The following is a 15,483-nucleotide window of genomic DNA, read 5'->3' on the forward strand; positions in this document are numbered from 1 at the left end:
AAGTTGAATATGCCTCATCTGTGTTCACTCTTTTTTTTCTGCAGCAGTTGCCTGCAATTCATATATGTTTTTAGAAGCTAATTTAAAATTGCCTGCAGAAGAAAAATGATTTGAATTCAGGATATTCCTGAGATTTCCATTCTACAATGTGTAAAACAAAGATTTCATTTAGACAAACTACCCCACCATAATCTTTCTGAATGCCTGTTGAAGAATGCCTGCAGATATGACTGTCTTCTCCTCTTCTTTTTCTTTTCAGAGCATTTGAAAGTCACTAACTCCTTAATCCTGGGAGAAGCAGGCTTTAACATTTCCTGTCTCTACACCCTCCAAAAATGAGTAACCCTGAGTTAAGAACCTTTCTATCCAACATGTTGGTACATTACTCAGACCTCACTTCTGTTTAACCCACCCCATGCAAGGAACAGAGCAGAGTAACTACATTATCCATCTTTTGATGCTCCGTCATGGAGTGACTGGTACCTGCAGCAGCAGATTAAGAATGACTGTGGTGTGTGGCCTTTAAGGATTAGAGCGAGGCTGGCAAGTGCACAACAGTTAGACTGCTTTCAGATAATGGTGCATCGTTGTTTGAAAATAAAATCAGGAACTCATTGCAGGTGAAATATCTTGAAATTCCTGTCCTTTCATCCCAGGGGAATAGAGAGAAATGCCTAAAAACATGACATGGACTACACCAGGACATCCCACAGAAACAGATTAGCAATACCAAAAGCCCTGCACCAGCCCATCCCTGTCAGCTAGGGCCTGTTTGAACTGTATTGATGGCAAGTAATTGCCAAAAAGAAACAATGACAATTTTTTCTTAAGTCACGGTCTGGAAAAAGTTAAGGATTCTGTGTATCCGCCATCTAATAATGTCTCTAATCACAGTCATCACCCTTACATGGTATTAGGATGTGTTTCATAGTTTCCCTTCCCCTCCCATTAAAGGCCCCACACACAGTGACTGGTCCAGCTGAGGAGTGGTTTCCAGGTCCAGCTACAGCAGTAACTCTGGCTTCTGGAGCTGGGCTTGTCTGCCAGTTCTCTGGCCTGCCTTGACTCTGTGGGCAATAGCACGGACTATCCTTCCTGGGTAACCCAAATGGGACATGAACTAATTCGAGAAAATCCCTGTTTTCTCCTATTTGGCTAGAGCCAGTAATAAGGCCTCAATTCCAGGCAGCCCTCCCGCAGAGACACGTGTCTCCCAGCCTTTCGCCCTGACTGCTGCTTTACCTCTTGCCTTGACAGCAGACGAGTGAAACAGAAATCAAAGCAGTTGACATGGAAGGGGGGTGAGCACCTACTAGGCATTTGGTAGCATGCTGGATTCTGGGAGGTAGAAAAATATCAGGAAACAAAGTCCTTTCCTCAAGGGGGTAACCAACTGGTAGTGGGAGGTAAAATTAAAATATGTGAATAATCGGTAAACAAAACAAGTCTTGAAGACCCCCCATTACCACTACCCCTCTGGGACTATCCTGGCTTTGTTTTATAAGGGAATTTGACACACTCATGTTAGATCACCACCCCCCATCAATTTACTGATGAAGAAATCCAGGCTTAGTGGAGTCAGAGTGAATTGCCTAAGTCATGGAACCACAAGAAGTGAAGAACTTCAAACCAAGTTTCTTGTCCTTTTAAAAAATTTGGCCTCTTGTTCTTCTGTTCCTTTAAAAAAAAAAAAAAAAAAAAAGAGTCCCCCTATTCTAAGATACCATCTTGAACTTGAAAGTCACAAGAAGCTTGATTAGCTTCTAAGATCAAGTTCTGGCATTTCTCCCCCTTGTTCCCAAAGGCTCCGTCCAGCGCCAGCCTGGGAGGGCCGGAGGGCGGCTGCGGAGAGGGGGCCGGGAGGCGGCTCACAGCCAGCACAGAGCTCAGCAGAACTTCCTGGCCCAAAAATGTGCTGTTGATTTTTTCCCCCACTGCACGAAACAGGGATTGAGAAAACTCTGCCACTGACGTGTTCTGGGGCTGAAAGCCAATTACTTAATCTTTGCCATCCCTGGCTCTCTCCTTGGAGAAGTGGGGCTTGAATTCTTGAGAGAAACTTGTGGGGACACTAAGTACCCAAACGAATGGTTCCCAGGCAGCTCCGAGCTGTCCCCGTGTGCGAGCCTCCTCTCCTCAAAGGGTTAACCCGGCGGGGCTCGCTGGCCTGAAATACTATACTAGCAACACATCCTTGCAGCACAAACTTCACTGTCATTTTCTCAGCTAAGATGGTCTCTGTGCGAACAAGTTAAAGGAGGGGAGAGGAACACAGGAAAGTAGAGGCAGAATGTTTCAGTAAAGGAGAAACAGCGTGCTTTGGAAAATAGGTCAGAGGTGAAGAAATAAGACCAGGCAAGTGGCAACTCCGAATAACTTACCTTAGAACCACCACGGACAGACAGACCGGGCCCGGAGGGTGGTCGGCTCTCGGCGGCTTCTCGTCTCTCTCCACCTTGGGTCGCCCTGGGCCTCCCTCCACCCTCTCCGGGCCCAGGTAAGTAGAAGAACAGGCTCTGAAGCAGGAAGTGGAAGCTGTATGCAAATTTCTACGGAGCCTAGGAAGCCTCTGCTCAAAATCTCCCTGTGGGCAGTGAATCAACGGCTGAGGAGTCACTTTATTTCTTAAAACAGAAACCTCCTTCATTCATGAGAAAGGGCCAGTGACCAATTAGGCGGCATTTTTGTTTTCGCCACCCAGCTAAGAAGCTGCCCAGGAGTGGGCAGAACCTCAGTGTAGTCGCAGTGCCCTCGCCTGGGAGGGTGTCTCCGGGAGGAGATTGAACTCGAATGTTAAGAATTAGTCATCATTAGCAGCTCCAAAGGAGGGGATTGGGGGCAGATAATGGGGAGGAAGAGAGAGTCGAGCTTCTTCCACCTCCTCTAACTGCTTAAAACATCAGTATTGCCGGGCGCGGTGACTCACGCCTGTAATCCCAGCACTTTGGGAGGCTGAGGCGGGAGGATCACGAGGTCAGGAGATCGAGACCATCCTGGCTAACAAGGTGAAACCCCGTCTCTACTAAAAAATACAAAAATTAGCCGGGCGTAGTGGCGGACGCCTGTAGTCCCAGCTACTCGGGAGGCTGAGGCAGGAGAATGGCGTGAACCCGGGAGGTGGAGCTTGCAGTGAGCCGAGATCAGATCGCGCCACTGCACTCCAGACTGGGCGAAAGAGCGAAGACTCCGTCTCAAAAAAAAAAAATTTTAAAAACCCCAAAAAATCAGTATTTGCTGCCCATAACCACTGGTGGGGGGGGGGGGCTCACTGACCATGCCCCTGGACACACGTGTACACACAGCACACACATGCCTGTGGCCTGTGTACACACACCACCCTATTGTCAGGCACAAAAAAAGTGGTTAATTTTAAGAACACACACACACACACACACACAGACATACACATGCACACATGCACACTAACCTCCTCTGGCTGCATTTTCCTGACCTCAAGATTTTTTTTCTCCCCTTTCCTTCCCATTGTTTAATCAGTAGCCTGCAGAATTTATTGCATGAAGGAGCGCTGCAGGCAGGATGATACCCAGCGATGTGAACAGAGAGAGAGAGAGACAACTGCCTTTTGGGGAGCAGTAGGTAATGGGAGCAGTGTTAGCTGGAGCTTTGGAGTCAGGAGGACCTGGGTACGAACTCAGCCATGTCACTGGCCAGCTGGGCACCCTGGGCAGACACACCATGCTTCTGGTGCTGGACTTGTCTGCCTGTTGAAGGGGTCCAAGTGTCAGTCCACTCAGCCGGCTATCTCTCTACTCTCATCAAGGGGACAGGCCCCAGAGCATCCCTGTTCAGATTGTACCAGGTTCTGCTCAAGCAGGATACAGGAAGCAGGTTGCTCAACATTCCACAAGCAGAGAAAATGCAGCTTGTTTTTAACACAGTATACACAGGTTGTTTGCATTTGGTTTGCAGAAAATGATGCAGCTATTAAAAATCATCAATATGTATGTATTATCTGAGCCACTAACATGAAAAAGTGGCTCTGAGATATTATTTAACTAAAAGTATTATCTTATTTTTTGCTAATATATGTGACATATACACACATAGATATGTATATCAATTTTTTTAAGAGACAGGGTCTCAGTCTATTGCCCAGGCTGGAGTGCAGTGGCGCAATCATAGCTCACTGCAGCCTTGACCTCCTGGGCTCAAACAATCCTCCTGCCTCAGTCTCCTGTGTAGGTGGGACTACAGGTGCACACCGCCACACCAGGCTAATTTTTAAATTTTTTCTAGAGACAGGGTCTCCGTGTGTTGCTGAGGCTGGTCTTGAACTCCCGGTCTCAAGGGATCCTCCCACCTTGTGGGCAGCAAGCCACCCAGGCGCCGAGGCAAGAGACCGAGGACACGAGCTGTTCCAGTATAATAAAATATAAAACAAGAATAGTTATACCAGATATAGATCTTAGATATGATTATATATGAATATCATTAATCATTAGTTTGTAGCAATTACTGTTTATTCCAATATTACAATAAACCTTGCTCTATAATCATAACCTAGGAAAAACCAGGCCATACAGAGATAAGAGCTGAGGGGACACAGTGAGAAGTGACCAAAAGACAAGAGTGCAAGCCTTCTGTTATGCCCAGACCGAGCCACCAGAAGGGCTCCTTGGTCTAGCGGCGACGCCAGCATCTGGGAAGACGCCTGTTGCCAGGCGGACCATGGTCTAGTGGTAGCGAAAAGTGTCAAGGAACAACACCCGCTACTTAGCAGACCGGGAAAGGGAGTCTCCCTTTCCCCGGGGGAGTTTAGAAAAGACTGCTCCTCCACCTCTTGTGGAGGGCCTGATAGCAGTCAGGCTTGCCCACAGTTATCCAGAGGCCTAACCGTCTCCCTGTGATGCTGTGCTTCAGTGGTCATGCTCCTAGTCCGCCTTCATGTTCCATCCTGTACACCTGGCTCTGCCTTCTAGATAGCAGTAGTAAATTAGTGAAAGTACTAAAAGTCTCTGATATGCAAAAATAATGGCATAAGCTGTCTTTCTCTTTGTCTCCTCTCTCTCTCTGCCTCGGCTGCCAGGCAGGGAAGGGTCCCCTGTCCAGTGGACACGTGACCCACGTGACCTTACCTATCATTGGAGATGACTCACACTCTTTACCCTGCCCCTTTTGCTTTGTACCCAATAAATAACAGCGCAGCCAGACATTCGGGGCCACTACTGGTCTCCGCGCATTGGTGGTAGTGGTCCCCCGGGCCCAGCTGTCTTTTCTTCTATCTCTTAGTCTTGTGTCTTTATTTCTACACTCTCTTGTCTCCACACACGGAGAGAGACCCACCGACCCTGTGGGGCTGGACCCTACACCACCTCAGCCTCCCAAAATGCTGGGATTACACGTGTGCCTCACTGCACCCAGCCCAACATATAGATTTGTGTTTGCTCACCACTGGGCCCCAGGGGACCTAGCACACTGCCCTGCCTAGGACATTGTGGGCAATCACTGTGTATCTGTTCAGTGACCAAGTTAGAAATATCTGGAAAGACGTATGCCAAACTGTTTAGTGGTGCTCACATCAAGGGAATGCGATTGAGGAAAATAAATGAGGATGGAGGGCTTTATGATATATACATATGGACTATTAGATTCTTTATTTCACAATAACATGTAGGACTTTTTCATTTAAAAGAATGAAGTTTTTTAAAACAGATTTATTACCTTGGCTTTGAAGTTTCTGCTTCAAAATTATTATTAGAGTCATCTTTTGGAGGGTAGGAAAAAATAGCATTTTCTGTGGTTCGGTTGGTACCAGGATACTTTGAGAGAGCTACTGGAGTTAGGAAATGGGAATGGAAAAGCAAAGAAGAATGGCAAGGGGAGGAGCTAGGAGGGAGAGCGAGGGGAGCAGGAATGGGAATATTTTTCCTTTCTCTTTGTTGTCCTTAAATGGATTGGGAAAGGCCTGAAGATGCTCTGCCGAGTACCACCTGTGAAATACAACCCGCCAGGGAGAACAAAGGGAAACTTTTCTCCAGTTCTCCACCAGCTGTTTTCCTGGGTGTGAGACCTAAGAGCCCTGTAGGAAGAACACCAGGTGCTGAAGTGCTGCTTTTCATTGCTGTTGGCTGGGCCTTCCTCTTGTCTACAGTTTGTTTGTTTGTTTGTTTGTTTGTTTGAAACGGAGTCTTGCTTTGTCTCCCAGGCTGGAGTGCAATGGCACGATGTCGGCTGACCGCAACCTCTGCATCCCGGGTTCAAGCAATTCTCTCACCTCAGCCTCCCGAGTAGCTGGGATTACAGGTGCCTGCCACCACACCCAGCTAATTTTCTTGTATTTTAAGTGGAGACGGGGTTTCACCATGTTGACCAGGCTGATCTCAAACTCCTGACCTCAGGTGATCCGCTCGCCTCCTGTCTAAATTTATCATGAGCAGAAAGGCAGGCACTTCAGGGAATGAGTTCATGGCTCCCTCTTAGAAGCCTCTGCTGGAGCCCCGGGCTGAAAAGCAGCCTGAGGATGGCCACTGTTTAGAGAGGGTGTCCCGAACAGGAGAAATCTCCTCTGAACCTGCCTGAGGCAGTTATGGTGAAGTACAGGTGACCCAGGCGAACACACACAGCTTTTGAATTGCCGTCACGGGAGAGCAACTCTTCACTGAGGAGCTACCCTACACTCCCTTTGAGCACATCTCATCCTCCAAACAGTCCTGTGAGGTGTGTTTACTCTCATTCCCACTTTACCTTTGAGGACTCTGAGGCTCAGAGATACTGAGTAACTTCTGCAAGGTCACACAGCTCATCTATGGAGGAGTCAAGCCCAGAGCAGTCTCCCTTCCAGGTGGATGTTATTACTGCCCCCTCCCTGCACCCCGCCACAGCCCCCCAACCCCTACCCTCCATTGCCCTGTTGCCATCTGTTCTTCCTACTTGCTTGGGTGGAGCACAGGTAACATGCTTTCTTTGCACAACTCTTGACAACGCTTAAGAAGGGAAAAAAAGGTGTAGACAATAAAAGGGTGGGGTTGTGACTGTGCCACAGCCTGGTGCTGTGTTTATATGTAAGGATTGCTGTTCAGATCATAAATAGAATAGTCAAGATGTGGGTCAGTCTTCTCTCTCTTGTTAGAAACCTAGAAGGGGAGCATGTGTGTTTGCCAGATCCTAGAGTTTGCTCAGTGAATTCGTCAGGGTTCTGCAGAGAGAGAATCAACAGGATTACCTCTGTGATTATGGAGGCTGAGAAGTCCTGTGACAGGCTGTCTGTGAGCCGGACACCCCAGGATGCTGGTATCATGGCTCAGTCCAAGTCTGAAGGCCTCAGGACCAGGGCAGCTGATGGTGTAACTCTCAGGCCAAGGCTAAAGGCCTGAAAACCCAGGGGCCACTGGTGTAAATGCTGGAGTCCAAAGGCTTGGGAGCCTGGAGTCCTTGTCCAATAACAGGAGAGGAAGAGTATAAGTCAGTTCCAGCAGACAGATTGACCCATTCACCTTTTCTCTGATTTTGTTCTCTCTGGACTCCCAGCAGATAGAATAGTGCCCACTCACATTCAGTGTGGCTCTTCCCCACCTAGTCCACTCAGACTCACATGCTAATCTCCTCTGGAAACACCCTCACAGGCACACCCAAAATGAACGCTTTATCAGGTGTCCAAACATTCCTTAATCCAGCCAAGTTAATACCTAACCATCACACTCAGTGTCATTGTCTGTTCCGGCTGCTGTAACAGAATACCATAGACTGGGTGGCTTTAACAACAAACATTTATTTCTCATAGTTCAGGAGGCTGGAAAATCCAAGATCAAGGCACTGGAAAATCTGGTGTCTGGTGAAGTGTCACCTCCTGGTTCATAAGTGGCCATCTTCTCATTGTGTCCTCACATGGTAGAAAAGGGGCTGAAGAGTTCTCTGAGGTCCCTTTTATAAGGGCACTAATGTCATTCATGAGGTCTCCACCTCATGACTTAATTACCTCCCCAAAGTCCTACCTCCTAATACCATTATATTGGGGGTTGGGATTTCAATACATGAATTTTGGGGGGATATGTCATTCAGTCTATAATACTTAGTGTATTAGTCCATTTTCATGCTGCTGATAAAGACATATCCAAGACCGGGTAATTTATATGGGGAAAAGGGTTTAATGAACTGATAGTTCCGCGTGGCTGGGGAGGCCTCACAATCATGGCAGAAGGCAAGGAGGAGCAAGTCACATCTTATGTGGATGGCGGCAGGCAAAGAGAGAGCTTGTGCAGGGAAACTCCCCTTTTTAAAACCATCAGATCTGATGAGACTTATTCACTATCATGAGAACAGCACAGGAAAGACCTGCTGCCATGACTCAATTACCTCCCACTGAGTCCCTTCCACAACACATGAAAATTCAAGATGAGATTTGGGTGGGGACACAGCCAAACCATATCACTTAGTATTTTTTATTTATTTTATTTATTTATTTTTTGTTTTATTTTATTTGATTTTATTTTAAAGACAGAATCTCACTCTGTCACCCAGGCTGGAGGGCAGTGGCGCAATCTCGGCTCACTGCAAGCTCTGCCTCCCAGGTTCACGCCATTCTCCTGCCTCAGCCTCCCAAGTAGCTGGGACTACAGCTGCCCGCCACCACGCAGGGCCAATTTTTTGTATTTTTAGTAGAGATGGGGTTTCACCATGTTAGCCAGGATGATTTTGATTTCCTGACCTCGTGATCCGCCCGCCTCGGCCTCCCAAAGTGCTGGGATTACAGGCGTGAGCCACCACGCCCAGCCAATCACTTAGTATTTTTTAAAAAGGTATAAGAAGATAAAGAATATCTTATCCCACTCCCTAAGCAAAACTGACCAAACCATTTGGATCTAATTAGAAACTCTCCATTCTATAGCATTAATCTATGGAAAGAAATGAAAAGGGAAAGGATTCATTCCTTGGACAAACCTTGATTTTACATTTTTAAAAGCTATAATTTCAAGTACTAAAAAGGCAGAGTGAAACTATGACATTTCACGTGGAAGGGAAGACAATTACCATCATGTTCTTCCCTGAGAAGGGCCCTTATCCAAAGGGTCTGGTGTGCTCAAACACCAACTGGCTAACTCTCCCTACAGCCCCTCAGTGGACAGTCATTGCTAGGGTCCGAATGTCTGTGTCCCCCCAAAATCCATGTTGAAAACCCTATCTGCAATGTGATGGTATTAAGACATGGGGCCTGTAGGAAGTGATAAGGTCATGAGGGTGGAGCCCTCAGGCATGGGATTAGTGCCCTTTAAAAGAGGCCCAAGGGAGCCTCCTGGCCCCTTCTACACATAGAAGGCACCATCTATAAGGAACAGGCCCTCACCAGACACCAGATCTGCTAGCACCTTGATCTTGGACTTCCCAACCTCCAGAACGGTGAGCAATACATTTCTGTTGTTCATGAATTACTTGGTTTAAGGTATTTTGTTATAGCAACCAGAACAGACTGAGATAGCCACAGAGGAGTTGCTGCTAGGGCAGAGACAGGAAGAGAAGAAATGCTCAGGCTCCCAGTGTCGGGTCCTGCCACACCAGACCCACTCTAGTCCCACAGCCTGCAGTGAGCACCTGCCTTATTCCAGGCATATGCTTGGTGCTAGGCATGTAAATGGAAAGATTCTCAACATGTCTCTTTCAGAAGCAAAAACTGGTGATGCAAGCAGTTCCAAACTGGCCACTAGACAAAGCTATAGAGTCCACCAGTTGCTTCTGTTCCACTGCTTTTGTGGGCTACTTCCAGTCCAGAGAGGCTGCCCTGCAGGGCCCTGGAAGATACCAGAACTGACCACCACCCTCCTCCTCCACCTCCTGCCAAGCCCCTGGACCCTGCTCTGCTTTCCTAGTGACCCTTCCCTTTGGGTGAGCTCCTCTCTGGAACAGGGTCTTGTTCTGTCATCAGATTCAGTCAGGGGACCTCCTGAATAGAAGTCCTGGTAGCAAGGAGTCTCAGAATGGAAGAGTTAGTTAATTTGTTTTTCTTTCCAAGAGGTTCCTTGACTCCAGTGCAAATTAATTAATTAATTAATCTATTTATTTATTTTGAGACAGTCTCACTCTGTAGCCGAGGCTGGAGTGCAGTGGTGCGATCTTGGCTCACTGCAACCACCACCTCCTGGGTTAAAGAGATTCTCCTGCCTCAGCCTCCCGAGTAGCTGAGATACAGGCACCCGCTACCATGCCTGGCTAATTTTTGTATTTTTAGTAGAGATGGGGTTTTGCCATGGCTGGTCTTGAACTCCTGACCTCAGGTGATTCACCTGCCTTAGCCTCCCAAAGTGCTGGGATTACAGATGTGAGCCACTGTGCCCAGCCCCCAGTACAAATTTATTAACCTCCTTCCCCTACTAAAGGAATACTGGGAACAGCAGGCTTTGTCAACCTACAAAAGGTTCTGTTAAGCAATAGATGCCTGTTCAACTGACACTTGCATACTTACTCAGGGAGCACTCTCAAGTTTTGGGAAAAGTTCAAGATGATCTGTTCCAAGATGACTGACTCTCCGTGGTCACCTGGACCCAAAGATTTTGGCAGCTTTTCTTGTTAAAAAGTGATTAGGTTCTCTACACTAGGCTCCCCATGACTTCCACCACAATAGTAGTAGCTAAGCTCGAGAGAACACTTGGTGAGTGCCTACAGGGCTCTGAGCACTTTGCATGCACTCACTCGTTTACTGTTGACAACACCTCTGTGAAGCAGGGACTATGAGATCAGCTACCTTTCATGGAGCATCTAATACATGCAAGGTGATTTTCACTGTCTGTATAATGAAGTGGAGAAATTTACTCACCAGAATTCCAGAGCTTCTCTTCAAAAAACAGGTGAATAGAGTCCAGATTCTGCTTCCTATGAAGGCTAAACACAGCAGGGTGGGTCAGATGAGAGGGGGTGTTTGGAAAGCGATAAAGGGACAATGACAATGTAGCATGGGGCCAGCAGAGGAGGGGGAGGAGGCACAGCAGTGTGGCAGTGAGAGACTTTGTGGAACAGGGTGGCAGCGACAGTAGAAAGGACAGGGAGGAGCTTTAACATGCTTTGCTACGTGACCCATTACATTGTGCCCTTCAGGACAATCTATCATAAAGTTCGACATTCTTCTTCAAGTTTTCTCTAGCTGGATTTACCCAGTTTAACTTTTGGATGTGTCCATGGACAGCTTTATTTAGTTCACATTTTAAAATTAGGATGTTTAGTATTAAAAAACCCAGAAAATATCAAGTGTTGGAAAGGAGGTGGAGAAACTGGCACACTTGTGCACTGTTGGTGGGAATGTAAAATGCTCCAGCTGCTATGGAAAACACAGTGACAGTTCCTCAGAAATTAAAACCAGAATTACCATAGGATCCAGCAATTTCACTTCTGAATATATATGTATATATACACCCCAAAGAAACGAAAGCAGAGGCTCAAACAGCTCTCTGTACACCTGTGTTCATAACAGCATTATTTGCAACAACCAAGAGGTAGAAACAATCCAAGTGTTTATCAACAGATGAATGGATACACAAAATGTGTTCCATTCATACAATGGAATATTATTCAGCCTTAAAAGGGAAGGAAGTTCTGACACTACAACACGAGTGAACCTTGACACATTGTGCTGAGTGAAATAAGCCACAAGGGACAAATACTGCACGATCCACTTATGTAAGGGACCTAAAGTAGTCAAATTCACACAGACAGAAAGTAAACGGTGGTTGCCAGGGGCTGGGGAGGAGGGAAGTGGGGAGTTATTGTTCAGCAGGTACGGACTTTCAGTTTGCAAGATGAAAAGAGTTCTGGAGATGGATTGTGATAATGGTTATGCAACAATGGGAATGTGCTTAATCCCACTGAATTGTACAACTTAAAATGGTTAAGATGGTAAATTTTCTGTGTATTTCACCACATTTAAAAAACAACCCCAAGGCAGCTATGCAAGATAGGTTTTATTACTCTTATTCCCCAGGGGAGGAAATCCAGGCACAGAGAAGTTAGGTGCCTTGCTAGGGCTACACAGCTGGGCGTCAAATCAGGAGCTGACTCCCTAAGAAAGCCATGCCTCTCTCCCACACCAGGCATCACAGGAGCCACTCAGGGAGCAACGGAGGGCGCTGGCTGTCAGCTGATGCCACAGAGATCATCTGGGGGGCCCTACCCTCTCCTTTCTGGGCGTTTCTCTCTCTAGACTGCACTTCCTCCAACCCTGCATTTTCTAGTGTCCTTATTCCCTTCTCTGCCTTTCCCCATCAAAACATTCTCTCAGAGAAAAACCTGATCACACATTTATACCTAAGTTACACGGTGTGAATTTAAATCAACGCACTGCCTCTCTGAGGGGTGCTTGCATGTTAGGCCTCATCACCTTCTATGAAATGAAAGGCTTTGTTCCATATTAAAGGAATTTCAGGCATCAAGGAACAAGTGGGGAGAAATTGGTGGCAGGTGGGGCAATGATAACCCAAGGAAAGGCATTAAATGGTGAAACTTTGGGCACACAGTTAGAAGGGAGATAGATTTTATGGACATGCTGATCTTTCAGAGCTCCACAAAGATGTGAGGGGTGGGTTTGTGGGAGATGGGAGGGTGGACAGTTGATGCTCAAATCCTCCCTCTGAGCAAGCGTAGCTGCCTGATTTCCAGACTCCAGACACGTGTTTATCACCAGAACCGTGTGCATCCTAGAAAAGAGAATCCAGGGGTTGATTTCTTCAGCAGATCACTTCCCTGACAGTTCTCAATGCCACTTGTCTGCATTGTGAAATCCCAGTCCCAAGCAGCTGGGTGTGGTAGCTGGAGCTCTCTGTCCATAGAATCTGAACAATGATTCCTTTAGCGTCAAGAATGCATTCCACACACTCACTGGCAGACTGTGCTGTACAGAACCTAAGGCGAATCCTGTGGACATTGATGCCTGTCTTCCAGGTGCTTACAGAGTAAGACTGAATGTTCCCAAGGAGTAGAAAAGACACCATCCCAAAAGCATTCAGGCTAAGCGCCTGCATCTGAATCAGGCTTCCTGGTCTGAGTTCCTCGTTTTATCTCCTGCCAGCTGTGTAGCCACAGGGAAGTTTCTTAATTTCTTTGTATCTCAGTTTCTTAATCTGCGTAATGGGGATAGTAATGTATCTATTTCATGGGTAACAAAGGCTCCGAATGGACCACTTCTGGATGCCTCCTTTATGAGAAGAAAACGTCTCCTTCCCACCAAGGGGGTGTATCCTCTCCCCCAGCACACAGCATCGTAAGTGGGGACCAGAGTAGATTTTAGCCCCACCAAGTCTCCTGTGCCTTCCTCAGCCAGGCACAACTGCACAACTGTACACAGCAGCCTGTAGGATAGTCATGAAGATTAGATCAAATGACCTACGTGCTGCATCCAGCATTTGGCTCAATAAATATCAGCTACTATTATAATCGATATTAAATAAATGCATAACTCAATTACTATACCAAGAATCACTTATCAGTCAATACTGTAGGGGGAAAAAACTCAACAAAATAGTAGAGAATATGAAAATATTCATATGGGCTGGGAGCAGTGGCTCACGTCTGTAATTCCAGCACTTTGGGAGGACAAGGCGGGCAGATCACCTGAGGTCAGGAGTTCGAGACCAGCCTGGCCAACATGGCGAAACCCCGTCTCTACTAAAAATACAAAAATTAGCCAGGTGTGGTGGTGGGTGCCTGTAATCCCAGCTACTCAGGAGGCTGAGGTAGGACAATCGCTTGAACCCAGGAGGTGGTGGTTGCAGTGAGCCAAGATCACGCCACTGCACTCTAGCCTGGGTGACAGAGGAAGACTGTGTCTCAAAAAAAAAAAAAAAAAAAAGAAAGAAAGAAAAAGAAAATACTCATATGTAGTAATGAGATGAATTTTTATGCTGACAATTGAATAAGGGAGTATTTTTGTACGATAGAGAGTGTACTACAAATCAGAGACCCCAACCACACATGAGGATCCAGTTGAGAAGAAAACAAAGGCAGCAGCATGTACCTCTGGAGGGCTGCTGCCTGCCCTACTCTGTGCTCTGTTCTGGGACAGACCGAGCACTGCGCCTCTCCCACCACATGAAAGCTCCAGAGTAAGTAGAGCCGTCCTCACTCTCAAAGCCTGCTGCCTGGATACGCATACCTTCCTGGCAGGAGAAAAATTATATATTCTATTAATTTAAAATATTTTCCCTTTCAACTCTGCCTGGTTGGCAGAATGCATATAGAAGTAAGAGTAAACGGGGATAGCAATTCTGTCTATAGAGAATATGTTCTTAGAATTGCATCTTAAAAACAATGAAGCTGGCCGGGTGAGGTGGCTCTCACCTGTAATCTCAGCACTTTGGGAGGCTGAGGCAGGTGGATTGCTTGAGCCCAGGAGTTCAAGACCAGCCTGGCCAACATGGCAAAACCTCATGTCTACAAAAAATTAGCTGAGTGTGGTGGCACGCGCCTGTAGTCCCAGCTACTCGAGAGGCTGAGGTGGGAGGAACACCTGAGTCCAGGAGGTTGGGGCTACAGTGAGCCATGATTGCACACTGCACTTCAGCCTGGGTAACAGAGTGAGACCCTGTCTCAAAACAACAACAGGCTGGGCGCGGTGGCTCCTGCCTGTAATCCTGACACTTTGGGAAGCCGAGACAGGTGGATCACTCGAGCCCAGGAGTTTGAGACCAGCCTGGCCAACGTGGTGAAACCCCATCTCTACAAAAAATACAAAAATTAGCCAGGCGTGGTGGCGCATGTCTGTAATCCCAACTACTCAGGAGGCTGAGGCATGAGAATCGCTTGAGCCCGGGAGGTAGCGGTTGTAATGAGCCAAGATTGTGCCACTGCACTCCAGCCTGGGTGACAGAGTGAGACTCTGTCTCAAAAAATAACAACAACAACAACAACAACAACAACAATAAAGCCAGGAAGTTTACTTGTGTGTGTGTGTGTGTGTGTGTGTGTGTAAGAGAGGAGAGAGATTGATTTTACTTGTAGATTATGCAACACAAAAACGAAAACAGAAAACTCTCCAAACCCCACAACCCTCTTTTCCACAACAATTCTACCTTTTCTCTTCAGCTGTCCTGCCAGGGTAAGGTTCTTCACCTTCCCCAGAGACTCTCAAGGAACTGGACCAAGTTTGTTGCAGCTCAGCCCAGTTGGGGTTGTGGGTATCTATAGCAGAGGCTGAGAGTTGAACCTTCATATGTATTTTCTCCTTCTGCCATAGTAATAGCATTTTTAGTTGGGTAAGTGGCTTCCTAGAATGAAGGCTCCATTACCCAGCCTTCCCTGTAGGGTAAGTATGGCCACGTGGCCAAGTTCTGATCAATGAGACATGAGAAGTGATGTGTGCAACCTTCAAATCATGCCCTTCAAGCAAAGGGGCATGCCTTCCTCTTCTCCTTCCCCTTTCTCGTTGGCTCGAATGTAGATGTAAAGGTGCTGGTGAGCTGTCGGGGACCACGTGGTTAGGAATAATATTCCATTGCATGTGTGGACCACATTTTGTGTATCTATTCATCTGTTGATAAACACTTGGAT

General features: G+C 46.9%; 1 protein-coding gene across 1 annotated transcript in view; it reads right to left on the reverse strand.

Annotated features, from left to right (window-relative positions):
- The window catches only part of TRAF3IP2 (TRAF3 interacting protein 2), a 47,621-nt gene extending 44,517 nt beyond the window's left edge, over positions 1-3,104 (reverse strand). The window contains exon 1 of the mRNA XM_003950902.5: positions 2,382-3,104. The gene's annotated coding sequence lies outside the window, so the exon portion shown is untranslated. The remainder of the gene's footprint in view (positions 1-2,381) is intronic.
- Between the last annotated feature and the right edge of the window lie 12,379 nt (positions 3,105-15,483).

This window comes from Pan troglodytes, chromosome 5 (assembly GCF_028858775.2).
Source record: "Pan troglodytes isolate AG18354 chromosome 5, NHGRI_mPanTro3-v2.0_pri, whole genome shotgun sequence".
Lineage (NCBI taxonomy): Eukaryota > Metazoa > Chordata > Mammalia > Primates > Hominidae > Pan > Pan troglodytes.